This window comes from Notamacropus eugenii, chromosome 3 (genome assembly GCF_028372415.1).
Source record: "Notamacropus eugenii isolate mMacEug1 chromosome 3, mMacEug1.pri_v2, whole genome shotgun sequence".
In the NCBI taxonomy this organism is placed as follows: domain Eukaryota; kingdom Metazoa; phylum Chordata; class Mammalia; order Diprotodontia; family Macropodidae; genus Notamacropus; species Notamacropus eugenii.
The window spans coordinates 459,288,691-459,303,177 of record NC_092874.1 but is presented as its reverse complement, the minus strand read 5'-3'; the positions used below and the strand labels follow the sequence as shown (position 1 = coordinate 459,303,177).

Below are 14,487 nucleotides of genomic sequence, written 5' to 3'. Positions count from 1 at the left end.
ACATCTTTCTTCCTACCTAGTAATCCATCTCTTATGGCACTGAATTTTGAAAAGAGAGGAAATGAATGAAAGAAAAAACACACTTGTTAAGTGCTGTAAGCGCAGTGGAGGCAAAGACAAAAGCAGAGACAGTTCCTGCATTCAAGGACCTTATAGTCTACTAAAGGAGACCACACATGATCAGGAAGGGGTATTTTGATTTATAGAGCTAAAGGTGGCACCTGGAGCCGCAGAGAAGTAGACTTGTGCTTCCTTTATAATAGCAATGTCAGTGTGGATTTGGTTATAGTTCTAGAATTAGAAAACGGTGGGGAGGTTGGGAAGGGGTGATTATGGGATGGCTAAGGAGAGGATGCCAGGGTGGTTAAAGTAAAGCACCGCTGGAACAGTCAGCTTGATATCACATGAGGCACTCGACAATCAGAACCTTGGGCAAGGGAGGGAGGTGAGAAGGGATGAGTAGAAGTTCTGGTGCTGAAAACCATATCTGACGATAAGTAATGACAGCTTTTATTTAGCGCTATAAGGTTTGCAAAGCACTATGTGTATTATCTCGTTTGACACTATCCACATCCCTGTGAAGGTTGGTGCTCTCATCATTCCCTCTTACAGGTAAGGAACCTGAGGCTAAAAGAGGTTAAATGACTTGGCCAGGGTCACACAGATAATAAGTGCCGGAGGCAGGATTTGAGGTCCAGTCTTCCAGACTCCAAGTTCAATGGTCTATCCATTGCATCCCAGTATATACAGTATTCTACAACCATAGACACTCACCTTTGCAAAGAAAGTACACATACCATTTAACTGTTTCTCTCTCCCTGTAACAAAACCTGCCTGCACTATTTTCTTGTCTAAACCACTACCATGGCCACCAGTTGCCTCACATGGTTCATTAGGTGTGTCCACATTTTTTTGACTCACTGTTCCCATTTTCTTAATTAAGTTTGTACTAATCAAATCATAATGGAGGACCCCACCAGTTGAAAAAAAAAACTAGGAAAGGATATGAATGAGGGAAGCATCTTAATCCATATGACTTATGCCTTCCCCCAGGCAGCACTCAGGTAGTTTGTGTTCATGGACTAGAAACCAATTCAAAGACATAAAAAGCGAGGTAGGGGAGGGAAAGGGGGTGAGGGGAGCTTAGCCTAAATTTCTTACTGTAATTGAAATTAATTGGCTTTCAAGATGACAAGCTCAGAGCTGAAAACCGTGGAACTAGGAATCAATACAACTGCTGTATTAGCCCTACTGTGCCAAGTGAGTGCTCTTGTGAAGGAACAGAATCTTGAACACCTTTCCCTTTCAATCATCCTTTAACGTATACACACAGAACCAGAATGACTGATGCCATGTGAATGATTCCTTTCTTATTTTTAATAGGATTTTCTTCTCTATTTTGTAACAAATATTCCCATTTGATCACATGGAACAAAACGCCACTGAGCTCTCACCCAAACCAGCCCCAGTGGTTTTACCAGCCATGAAGTCACATAGATCAGCCTAAGAAGTTAGGGTTCTAATGCACTGGAAGAACATAATACTTCCCATTGTCTCCCACTCTATCCATCCAATTAGTTACCAAGTCTTCTCATTTCCAACTCCTCCAAATCTCTTATGTCCATTTTCTTCTCTCTAATCACCTTACTACCACTATAGTTCAATCCCTTTTCAGCCCTAGCCTGAACTAGCAAAATACCTTCCTAATTGGTCTCCCTCCCTCAAGTCTCTCCTCACTCCAGTCTATCATCCATACAGCCACCAAAGTGATTTTCCTAAAATCTAGGTCTGACCATGGCACTCCACTGCTAAATAAACTCTAGTGACTTCCCCTTGCCTTTGGGATCAAATATGAGTGACCTCCTCTGTTTGCCATTTATAGCCTCTCACAACCTGATTTCAACCTACCTTCCCAGTCTTATATCTCATTGCTCTCCTTTGTGCATTCTATCTGGCCAAACCGACCTTGTAGTTGTTTGTCATACAGAATGCCCCATCGCCCACCACCATCCCTTTGCACTGGCTGTCCTCTCTTCCTGGAATCCTCTCCTTCCTCACTTTTGCCTCTTGGAAAGCCTAGTTCCCTTCAAGGCTCAGCTCAAGCACCACCCTCCACAGAAAATATTTCCTGATCTCATTCCCCCAGTTTTAGTTCATTACTACTTATTCCTTTTGTCCTGGGATGAGAAACCAGGGTTGGAAAACTCCATTCTTTTTCTCATCATTTTTTCTTTTACTTTCTTTCTAAAGTCATTAACTGGGATGGCAATCAAATTAGGATTTTTTGCTGTTTTTATTTTACTAAAAGTGTCTCTGATTGAATAATGCTATTAAAGAAGATCTTTCCCACCCATTAATGTGCCTTCCCATTGTGGGAAGCTTGATTAGGGACTCCTAATTTTGTAGGAGGGCCCCAAGTACCTTTTGTTTTTTCTATTGAGGCACTGAGTCAGAGGGTTATGCCCTCCAGCTCTAAAAAGTGTATAAATACTTTGAGAGTGAGGTTTTACTTTGGGGTGCTTACTGTTACATTAACCAGTGAAAAAATGCATTGGCCAACAAAAAACTGGGCTGTTTGCAGTGTTATCTAAAGGACAAAACTAGAAAACTAGAGAAAAGATGTTCACTCTTTCAGGGAGGAGAGACATTTTGCACAGCAAGATTGGAATCCAGAGAGAGCCAGACCCATGACCAGAGGGTACCATTGCTATGTTCCTCAGTCACATCACCTTGTATTTATTTTGCAAATTTCTTGAATATATTTTTAAGTGTAGAGCTTGTATCTTCTGATGAAATGCTAACTCCTTGAAGATAGATGTTTTTCACACATGGCGGAGTGCCCAGTATGTAGCAGGCATTCCATAAATGCTTATCTATTGAACGATTGATTTAAAAAGATAATTTCACAGCTGGGAAACCTCCCAGAGAAACTGTCCCCAAAATCCCCTAACACCAGAAATGCCAGTCCCTTAGAATTCATTCTGAATAAATGTATCCTGAACGTATTCAGATGTATTATGAAAACTCTCCACTTATGTGATTTTATGTGAGAGCTCTATACAAAGATCATTGCATCTAGAAGTTGTAGGATCTGTGGTCAAATGCTACCTCTGCCTCATACTGGTTGTATAGCCTTGAACAAGTGATGTCACCTCTCTAGGCCTCAGTTTCTCCATCTGTAAAATGACAACATTGGACTAGATGCCATCTTCAGTCTCTTCTAGCTCAAAATCTATGACCCAAATCTTGGAAATCAATTCTAATGTTGCTTCCTATTTGAGGGGTCAACATCACTCTTTCTCTCAGAGATCAGATGAGAGAAGGAGGTCAGCACTCTTTGCCCTATACTCAGTTTTAGAGGCAGTTATCTTGTCTCACAAGGAAGAGGGGAAGAGAAGGCAATTATTAAATACCTACTATATACCTGGTGCTATGCTAAGCACTTTACAAATACTATCTCATTTGACAATCTTAGAAAGTAGATATCCCCAATTTCCAGTTTAGGAAACTTTAGCAGACTAACATTAAGTGACTTGCCTAGGGTCACACAGCTAGTAAGTGCCTGAGGTCAGTTTGGAACTCAGGTCTTTTGGATTCTAGGCCTAGCTCTCTATTCACTGATCCACTTAGCTTCTACCTCCAGCCAGTGGGAATGGATTCCTATCTGTCCAATATTCTTTTCAAACTCCTGGGCCTCAGATCCTGGTCAAGAAGTGCTCATCTTATCTTCAGGAATTGTCAAAGGGCATGTGAATTCAGCACAATGCTAGCATTTTCTCTGAAAATAGAGGACTTGGAATTCTGTGACCCATTGGAGGATATTTTTAGGTCATTGTATTTACATAATAGATTCAACAGCAGAAGAAATCTCCAAGGAGAACATCTTGTGAAACCACCTCATTTTGCATGTCAGCAAACTAAGACCTAGAGAGGAAAAATGGCCTGCAGGGTCACATAGAGGGTTATAGGAGCAAGATTTGAACCCAGATCCCTGACCCCAAATTGACTACCCTTGACTGTACCATCTGTTTTGCCTTTATCACCAGGCAGCCCTTTCAAGTGATGCCATCCTGCTGTGCTGACTCATCTTCAGGGAAGGAATTTGATCTCCTCCTCTCTTTGGAAAGCATAAACAATGTGATAAATTAAAGCCAAGGCCCTAGAACCAAATGCCTAGCTCCCCTCGAAGGGCAGTGTGCCCCCAAGCCAGCACTCTGGGAAAAGGGTAGGGTATGGTGTCCCCGGCCCACATTCCCCATGGGAGAAGGAACTTGACATTTTTATACCTGAGAATTGTGACCTTTGTACTTTCCAGGAATTTCCTTGTTTCTCCCATGACTGTCACTACACTAGACTGTCTTATGGGCTGTGACCTTCCAGAAAGCACAAAGGATGTGGTGACCCTAAAAGGAGTGTTGTGTGTGTGTGTGTGTATGTGTGTGTGTGTGTGTGTGTGTGAGAGAGAGAGAGAGAGAGACAGACAGACAGACAGACAGACAGAGGGAGATATGCTGTGGCAAAAACTTCCAGAGGAAACAATCCCTCCCTCGCTTACATAGCTGCCAAACTGATATTCTGAAACCATAAGTCTGACCACTGTCACTCCTTTGCTCAGGAACACTCAGTGGCTCCTAATTGTCTCCAGGATAAAATACAAACTATTTATCACTTAGAAGTCTTCTCACCTTCCCATACCTGAGTGCAATTGGCTCCTTTCCTATTCCTCACACATGACTTTCCATCTCCTGACCCCAACATTTGTGCAGGCTGTCCCCCATACCTGGAAGGTATTCTCTCATGTTCTCCCTCTTAGAAACTTCTATTCCTTCAGAGCTTGCTTTAAATGTCACCTCCCCCATAGAGCCTTTCCTGAATCCCCTGCAAACTAGTACCTTCCCTCTCTGAAATACAATGTATCCATGCCTTATACATGAATTGTATTTACTTAGTTTTCAATCAATTGTATCTGGCCAATATACTGTAATCTCCCTGAAGGCAGATACTATTTCTTTGTTTGTTTTGGTATGCCAGAAACCTTGTAGACACGGAAGCCCACGTTGAATAAATGAATGAATGAGATACAGAATCAAAATGATTTGGAAGTGATGAGCCTGACTCATAAAGGGGTAGCTGCATGGCATCTATTGCTACAAGTGGTCGATTTGAGCATGGAGAGGTTTTCTGAGCATGATGGCCTCCAATCCAGCAGATACCATTATAACTCCACAACCCTCCTCACAAAATCTTGGCACCTGACATCCAGTTTTGGAACAGTGGAGGTGGGAGGTGGCCGGGGTGGGGCAACTCATCCCTTGTTTCCTTCCCTCAGTTCCCCACTGGGTGAGGGTATTTGGGATGGCATGGGATCTGTTGATTGCTGGCTCAGACCACAGCCGAGCCCTGCACCACTGGGCTGGAGCAACATCAGTGAAGCTGCCGGAGAGTGGCCTTAGGTCACCTTGGAGCTCTGCCTAGCCTTTGAAAGAAGTTTGCTTGTAAGGAGTCTGAGCCTAGCACTTTCCATAAACATCTTAATCACTTAATTAAAACAACCAATGTGGAGAGGAACTCAAAGATGAGCTGCTTATGTGTTAATATAGGTCTGGAGACCCCTGACATATGAAATACAGCCACAGAAATACAGGGTCTATTTGAGATTATCAGATGGACTGTTGTGATTTTAAAATGCACTAAGAAGGAAACACCAGAAATTCCATTTGCTGTTCCACAAAGTAATCTCAGGGTCACGTCACTTTACAGGGGACAAGATGCGGGGGGTAGCAGTTCATTTTATATTTAGCCTAGTGAGATAATACAGAGCACAGGGCACATTTGTTAACAATTAAGACTTCTGGCATTTCTGATGGCTCAGAATAGTGGCAGCGTTTGGATCTATTTTGCTAATGTCTCTACCGAATCTGTGCATTATTTGTTTTTATTGCCATCAAGATAAACTTGGGAGAATAGAAAAATCCATTGTTCAGGAAAATTTCAAGATATGATTCCCTCCAGTTGTCTTTGGATGTGAATCCCAGCGTTTCTTTTAACTTAATTTAATGAAAAGCAAAGTAGAACATTCTGGGAGCCCTAGTACACTTTTAAAAACTGAAGCCAAGACAACAGGCCACTTGGGAAAGAGAACATACACTTGGCTTATGGGTAATTCTGCCCTTTTCCTTTCTGTGTCCCTGCTCTCACATCCCTCTTTACTCTAGATTCCAGAGTAATAATTCTTCAGGGGCTGGGGACAGTGATGAGGACCCAAGGAATTCAGAAGCTGAAGGCAGGAAAGTGCTAATGCACAGACACAACCCCAAATGTGTCTCACCTTAAGTTTTGTTATGTGGCCAGAGTGAAAACAACCAATGGACAGCTAGGGTCCTCCACTGGTATCTTAGCAATATGAAGAGAAAACAAGGAAGGCTCCCAGCAGTTTGGGTGGACCCCTTGTACTGAATTGGGGGGGAGGGGACATGGACAAAACTTGCCCAGGAAGGGAAAGCATGGCTAGGCTGTGATCTGCATCCTTAGAGAACATATCCAAGTTGAGATCTCAGACCGTTTGGAGTATTGAAATATTTTCTGTGAGTCCAATAGGATTCCATTCTCGGTGGATGTTAGCCATCAGCCTGAAATGTGTGCATAAAGAGACTCACTGACTCATTTAGAATTTTGAAAGATGATACAGAAAATGGAAGGAGCATCAGACAATAGAAGAAGGCATAAGCATCATAGGGTCCTATGAGAATGGTGTCAGGAGGGTGAAAGCTTTGGATGAACCGAGGCTGCTGAGGGAAGCGAAGGATGGCCAAAGGTTTGAGTTTTTAAAGCTATATTGGAAGAAAGAGGAGAGTCAAAGAAGTAGAAATATTGTTCAGGTATTCTTGGGTGAATGATAAGCGATGAAACAGTAGAGCTGCCCAGTCCTATCTCTGCTTCAGTTTCCTCTTCCAGGGAGAATAATCTTTGAACTGAAGAGCAAAGAACCAAAATGACTAATAAGGAGCAGGTGATAGTCAAATAAATAGAGAGTAAAACAGCACTTGGTTTTCCTTGATGAGTTCAAGTAACCAGGTCCAGAGAAATTCTATACTAAGGTATTGAAAGAATTCTGACCTATCATGGAGAAAATATGAAAGATTATGGAGAATGGGAAAGATGCCATAGGCCCACAGAAGGATAAATGTTGTCTTGATTTTCAAAAAGGACAATGAAATGGAGTTTCCAAACTCTAGTTCAGTGAACTTGACTTTAACTCCTGGCAAAATTCTAGGTGTAACGTTAAAGAATACTTAGTGAACATTTGTAAAAGAAAATGGTGATCACAAAGTACCAGCGTGGAATTCCAGATTAATGTTATTTCCTTTCTTTTTTTTTTTTTTGACAATATTACTAGCCTGATGGACCCAAGGAATACTGAAATGTAGTTTACCTATTTTAGTAAAATATTTATAAATAGCAGTCCTTTGTACTGTTCTTTTTATGAGATGGAGAAATGTGGAAAAGATGAAAACAATTAAGTCATTTGGACCTGGTTGAATGACTGGGCCCCAAGAGTGGTCATTAGTGGTCCAGGGTGAAACGAGAGAGGGGAAGTCCCTACTGCTGTACCATCGAGATCTGTACTTTGCCCTGTATTGCATAACACTTTTTTATCAGTGATTTAGTTAGAGACATAGATGACATACTTTCCAAATTTTCAGTTAACACTAAGTTAGGATGGATAACTAATTGATGGAAGACAGTGGTAGAATCCAAAAAGACAAAAACTAAAAAAAAATCTCAAAAGAACACATCTCTGGGTTGACTATTGGCCTGAATCAATTAAGACAGAATTACATAAGACTAAATGGAAAGGCTTACACTTGGGTTAAAAAAATAAGTATAAGATGGAGATGGAGAACACACTTTATCTCAGAAAGATCTAGGGTGATTTAGTGGACTGCAAGCTCACTATGAATGAACTTCATGCCTGTCAGTGGGAATGCAGGCAGGAATCCAGAGGTGTTTGTTGCACCATATTCTGCCTTGGTCTGTTCATATCTGGGGTATTGTTTTCAGTTCAAATCTGGATTATCATCTTCAGCTCACTTTTGGAAGGACTTTTTTAAATTGGTATGTGTCCAAGGTGGTGAAGGTCTTGAACCTATGTTATATGGGGATTGCTTGAAGGAACTGGGAATGTTCACCCTGAAGAAGAAAGGACTGTGGATTTAGACCATAGCTGTCTTCACTTATTGAAAGACTCTCATGTGTAAAGGGGATTGGACTTGTTCTACTTGGCACCAGAGGGCAGAACCAGGAGCAATATGACTGCTTCTAGTGAGGCAGCATTCTGTAGCATCAGAGGAATACATTGCTGCTCCTTTGCCCCATAAATTCCTTGGGGGTGTAACTCTTCACTTGCTCTCTCTGTGTCTGCCCACTCTTCCCATTGATGCTGGGTATATTTGTTGCAGAGTGTGCCCTGGGCTAATGGGGGAGATGTTTTTTCTATGACATTTCCATAAATACCTTTATTTTGAACTACTTGTGTCCTTGGACTAACTTTTGAAAGGTAAACATGCTAGTGGGCGCTTGGGAGCCATAATTTAAAGAATATAACCCCATAAGATACCTAGAACCTGGGGTAGTTGTCCTTTTCTGGATGAAATCTATGAGGGCAAGTTAGATATAACCCAAAGTGGGTACTATTGAAAGATGTATGCCTTTTAAAAATCTGACAACTAGAATTATGTAAAAGTGGAATGGGTAGTTCAGTAAGTAGTAAGCTCCCCATTCACTAGGATTATTCTAGTAAAGGCTCCATGACAACCTGTCAGGTATATTGTAGAAAGGATTCTCATTCAGATATGGGTTGGACTCATTGGCACCTTAGGGGCCTTGAACTCTGAGATTCCATGATTCTGGTTTATCTCATAAAGAAACAATGGGGAAAATGTCATCTCTTTTTTTTGTTTTGTTTTTAAACAATAGGGACATTTAGTAATGTGAGAACTGGAAAATAGTGGGGGAGCTATAAAATGGGCATAAGGGAAGCGAGTATAGCAATGGAAAATCTTGTATTTTTCCACTAGGAGTACAAAGTGACCCAGCTTACATCAGCGTCATCCATTTTTCAGTAAGATTCAGTCTGGTATTTCACTATGTCTTCCACTAAGATAATTTGTCCTTTATCCAAGTAATATGTCTAGCCTGAGCTTTGCTAGATGAAGTTTTTCAAATGAGAATAATTCCTAAAAGACTAATTTAGAGAACTAATTCCAAGCGAATCTATTCAGGTGTTGTCATTTGCTGAATTATTTTCAACATTAATATAGTTTAGTAATTAATTGTGCAAAGTAGGATGATTCACTTACCCCAAAAAAGTAACACAATCTATTTCATTTGATTTTTTTATGGCAATTTGTCCAAGGATCATATTTTCACTTGGTATATGTGTGATTCAGTAAGTAATCTGGTATTGAAAGAATATTAATGCTCCAATTTTTACATACCTTTGATGAGAAAAAGTAACTCCTTTGCCAACTTAGCTCACTCCTGGGGAGGGTATTGGCCAACTGGGAGGTAACGAACACTGGAACACCAAGTGAGCAGCAGCATTCCATTCCCATTAGCGCCAATGTGGGGGAAAGGCATTGACATGAAATTGAGAAGAAACTGGAACATGGGAGTGAGATGAATTCTTGTTCAGATATCAGTTGTACTACTTCTTAGGAAGATACATCTCAAGCTGGAAAGGATGTCAGAAGCCATATAGTTCAACTCCTCCCCCATTTTATAGATAAGAAAATTGAGGGGTTGAATCATAAGTTTTGTTCCCACTACTCTGCAACCCATTGATTTTAATGCAGGTCTCAAAATATTTCATATTTTTGTTTCTTTCATTCATTCACTAAGTACCTAGTATGAGCCTGACAGAGGTAATATGGCAGAGTAGACGGTGAGCTGGTCCCAGAGTTAAGAAGATCTGGGTTTAGGTCTGGACTCTGACAACCTGACCATATGACTCTGGACAAGTCACAACCTCTCAGAGTTCTAGGCAATTCTCTGACTGTAAGTTATAGAGTAGGGTGTGTCTCAGTGCAAAGCCCCAGGGTCCAGGTGTGGGAGTCCTCCTCCCACCCAGTCTGGGAGTGAGTCTTGATCTGTGGGCGTAGAGTATGGATCCTGAGGCTAGTGGAGGTTGACCCAGATACTTTTAAATGCTCTGAGCCTGGTCCAACTCTGGGTTGTAATGCCTTTACACAAAGTGACATCAGTGTCCATCTTCATAGGCAGAGGGAGTTTCATCGCTGAAAAAGTCCAGCGTGGGAGAAAAATGTGCCAGGCATTGTGATAAGGGCCTGTGATACAATAAAAGCAAAGCAAACCTTCAAGGAACTTTCATTCTATTTGGGGGAAACACCATGTACCCACATATGTAACTTCAAAACCATTTCTTTGGGGTGGGGGGTGAGGAAGGGAAATCAGCTTAGTTCTGTCTTTAAGGTAGTGTTGGAGCTGAGGCTTGAGGCAGCCAAGGATTGTAAGAGCAGGAGGAGAGGAGGGAACACATTCCAGGTCAGGTTAACCACCTATGCAAAGACATGGAAAGAGAAAGTGAAATGTTGTGAAAGTGAAATGACACAACAGGTAGGTCAATTTGACTGGAACAGAGCCTACTAGGGACTAATGAACCTGGGAAGTTTAGGCTGGTGCTAGATGGGGACGGGCATTAAAAGCCAAACAGAGGGATTTGTGTTTGATCTTTGTGGCAGGGCTTCTTGAAGTGAGGAATGCCATGGGCAGCCTTACGCTATTTGTTCTGAGAATATATTTTGGGATGTTCATACTTAATTTCTGGTGACTCCTGCACTGTGGGTTTCATCAGCCCTCACTGGTGCCATACGCTGTTTTGGCAGCCTGTAGCCTCCCTGGGGCCAAAGGTGCTGTCCCAGTGGGAGGCTGCCAGGTGCTGGGCTGGAGCATCACAGAATACTGAATTCCCAACCGACTTTGACACAGCCCTTCCTTGGGGCAGCGGTGCCAGCTTACTCACCTGCCCATCGATCTCAATCACTAGCCAAAGTCCTCATCCACCTGGGCTTCTCCAGGTGCTCTTTCCTCTCTCCTATGGCTGTGGGCGAGGCTTCCAAAGGCTGCCATTCAACTATAGCAGCTGTTAAATAGCTAAGTGGTATAAAGCAGCAGTGTCAGGCATCCAACCTTGAGTGCCATGTGGCTGACAACACATTCGAGTACGGCCCAAATTGGATTAAAATGTGATTGGAAAATATTGAACAAAATAGATAACACTACAATAACATAGATAATATTGCATCATATATACCCATCCATATACACACATGTATATGGATGCAATGCAGGTTAAGTGAACTTGCCTGGGGTCACACAGCTAGCAAGTGTTTCAGGCTGGATTTGAACTCAGTGCCTCTGAACTCCAGGGCTGGTACTCTATCCATGGTACCACCTACTTACTCACTCTAGACTCCCTCCCAGACTGGGTGGAGCAGGGGATCCCACACCTGCACCCTGAGGCTCTGCCCTCAGACACACCCTCATTCACTCCCTCTCTCCTCCTCTCCCAGCTCAGAGGGAGAAGGAAGGGAGACTCATGCTCGCTCCCAACATCTGCATCTACTCTACTTCTCCCAACTAAGCACTGCGTCCTTCATGTTGCATTCTCCTTATACCTTGTACTAGATTCTGTCACATTCAAGGGCTGGTTCTCCTACCACTTCTCCAAGTCTCCTGTGACGAAGGAACATTTTGAGATTGCCCAAACAGCCAGGGAATGCGTAGAGCTGTATGGTCTTTCCCACACTGCTACCTGTCAGTTCTTCACTTGGGTGTCTCCTGAGGCTAACCCATGGTCTGGTGGGTTGAACTCTTAGGTTCAAACTCGATATCACCTGGAGGATCCATAGGGTTTAATATTTTCATCTTTTAATCCCTGTTTTCCCCTTCTCAAGTTGGTTCCCAAATGTTCAAAGTTGCTGGTTGAGTGGAGCTCCCCTTGTATCCTGCATATGCTTTGGGAAATTATTCTTCCATAACATCACATGCCAACTTTCTTGAACCTTCCACATTCTTCTACTGTCCCTCATCCATTTCCTCCAAGCAGAGTTCTAAGTCTTGGATGAGGTAGAGTGATGTAATTGGAACTTTTTTCCCAAGGTCCAGAAATGTAAGGGTGTTCACAGTGCTTGTAGTCCTTAGGCAGCTAGAAACAAGTGAGCTTAGTGTTTAGTTAGCAAGACTGGTTAAAATCCAGCTTGAAACACTTGCTAGCTGTGTGACCCCAGGCAAGTTCACTTAACCTGCATTGCCGCCATATGCATGTGTGTATATGTACGGGTATACATGATGCAGTATTGTCTATGTTATTGTATTGTTTTCTGTTTTGTTCAATATTTCCCAATTACATTTTATTCTGATTTGGGCCATACTCAAGGTCTCTCATTCCATTGCTTCTCTCCAACCGTTTGCCTCTGGGGCATTTTTGGACTCTGACCCCAGGTATTGACCCCAGCTATAAATGACTCTTCTCTGAGCCTCAGTTCCCTGTGTTTTTTTTTTTTTAGCTGTCTTTCTTTTCTCTTGTTCTTCTTGCTACCATTTGGCCAGCTTCTCTTCTATATTCTTAGATCTCCAAATCCTGTTACAGCATCTCTCATTCGCCCTCAAGCCAGTCCTCAGTCTGGTGATATTCCAGCTTGTCATTCTCCAGTTCAGTCTCTTACTTTGAATTGCCCCAAGATTTATCCTCCACTTAACTTCTTTCATTTCCCCATGGGACAGGAAGGGAACTCTTAAACCCTTTGCTGCATTGTTACTGGGAGTTCTAAAAAAATGACACTAATCTTTCCTTGGCCTTTTTCTGTGCTGGGATCTATAATGGATGCCCTGACATTTCAGAGTGCAGGTAGCCCATTAAATGCCTTTTTCTCACCAGTCTTCATGCTGTGATCTAAAGGGCTCTTCCCATAATGACTCTGGACTTGAATTTCCCCTCCAGTGTACTCCGAGGGGCATCTTCCCAGATTCCCCCTTGGAAACCCATGTGGACGAAGCACATTGACCTGCTCTTTTATTGAAGCTGGAGGGGGCAGGTAGAGAACCACTTGTACTAATAAGACAGAATGTCCTAAAACCCCACATATGAAAACATCAGCCCAGATAACGACTGGATCCTACAATGAGAACTGAAGTCCCTACCTCTCAATCTGTGATTGAGCTATTGTGTCTATGAGAACTCCATCACTGACTCCTGCTTGGACTCTGTCTTTACAGTCTCTGAATTCTCCATATTCTGCTCTTAACATGCTCCATCACAAACACCCAGAGCTCATATTTCCTCTGCCAGAATATAATCACCAGTGTCATGAAGCCCCCTAAATGACCAAGGAATTGGTGGATGTAGCTAATGGCTACAGGTAGCTGCATTTCTGGGCTGCCTTCCCCACCCAGCCATTGGTTCTTCCACTTGGGTGTCTCCAGAGTCTAACTGGTGAGGGCAGGTTGGCATCTTGATCCCCTCTCTCCTCCAGTTTGAGTTACATTCAATCATCCTTTCCATATTTGGCCCACTACTCCCTCTGGACCTAATGGTGCATTTGTGAACACAAAGAGTCATTGTATATTATGAACTGCCTAAGTCATACCAGGAAAGTTAGTCACCCTCCAGAACAATTGGCCCTAGTAATTGCCCATTTGGATGTAGGAGTTCGTTGGTTAACTTTGAATGGTGTGATATGGCAGCGGAAAGAACGTTGAGTACAGAGTTGGAAGGCCTGGGTTCAAATCCTAGCTTATCTGTGTGACCTTAAACAAGTTATTAAGCTATTTACTCAGTTTCCTCAGGAACTCACACAAGTTAACTTTTGAACTTCCCTCCAGCTCTAAGTCTATATTGTCATAACTATCTTTCCAATTATACAAAAGAAAATAGAATCACAGATTTAGAAAGGAACTTTAAAGTTCATCAATACAAATTCCCTCATTTTATAGATGAGGAAACTGAGGTAGAGAGGGGGTCAGTGACTTCTTTAGACCCCACAGCTAATGTCTAAGCAGGATTTGAACTCTGGTCTTCATGACTTTAAATTGAGTACTCTATCCACTGCACCATGCTGACTTTGAAGCTACTAGCTTCACCAGTCTTTTATAGATCTCTGTCCTCTGAGATAAGGGTAATTCCATCCAATGATGCCAATCCCAACCCATCCATGTCTGCTTATCCTGGCAACTCTGGTTCTCATATTCTACCCAAGATAATAGAATAGTATCTTGTGAATAAAGTCCTTTATGTTTCTTAAGAAAGTGGTAGAGGACTTAGGATGTGGTCTTCTGCCCCATAAAGATACAAAGGCATTCACATTCCATTAACAGGACATAAGTTCTAAAACCATTGTTAAATTGGTTTGGCTTCCTTCAGTATCTGTGACAAAAGGAGCAGTTGACAAAAAATGGAATCCCAAATTG

The 14,487-nt window shown here is 42.3% G+C and overlaps 1 long non-coding RNA gene across 21 annotated transcripts in view; it reads left to right on the top strand.

Annotated features, from left to right (window-relative positions):
- Window positions 1-14,487, top strand: part of LOC140497613 (uncharacterized) — a 414,232-nt gene that overhangs the window by 286,961 nt on the left and 112,784 nt on the right. The window lies entirely within an intron of this gene.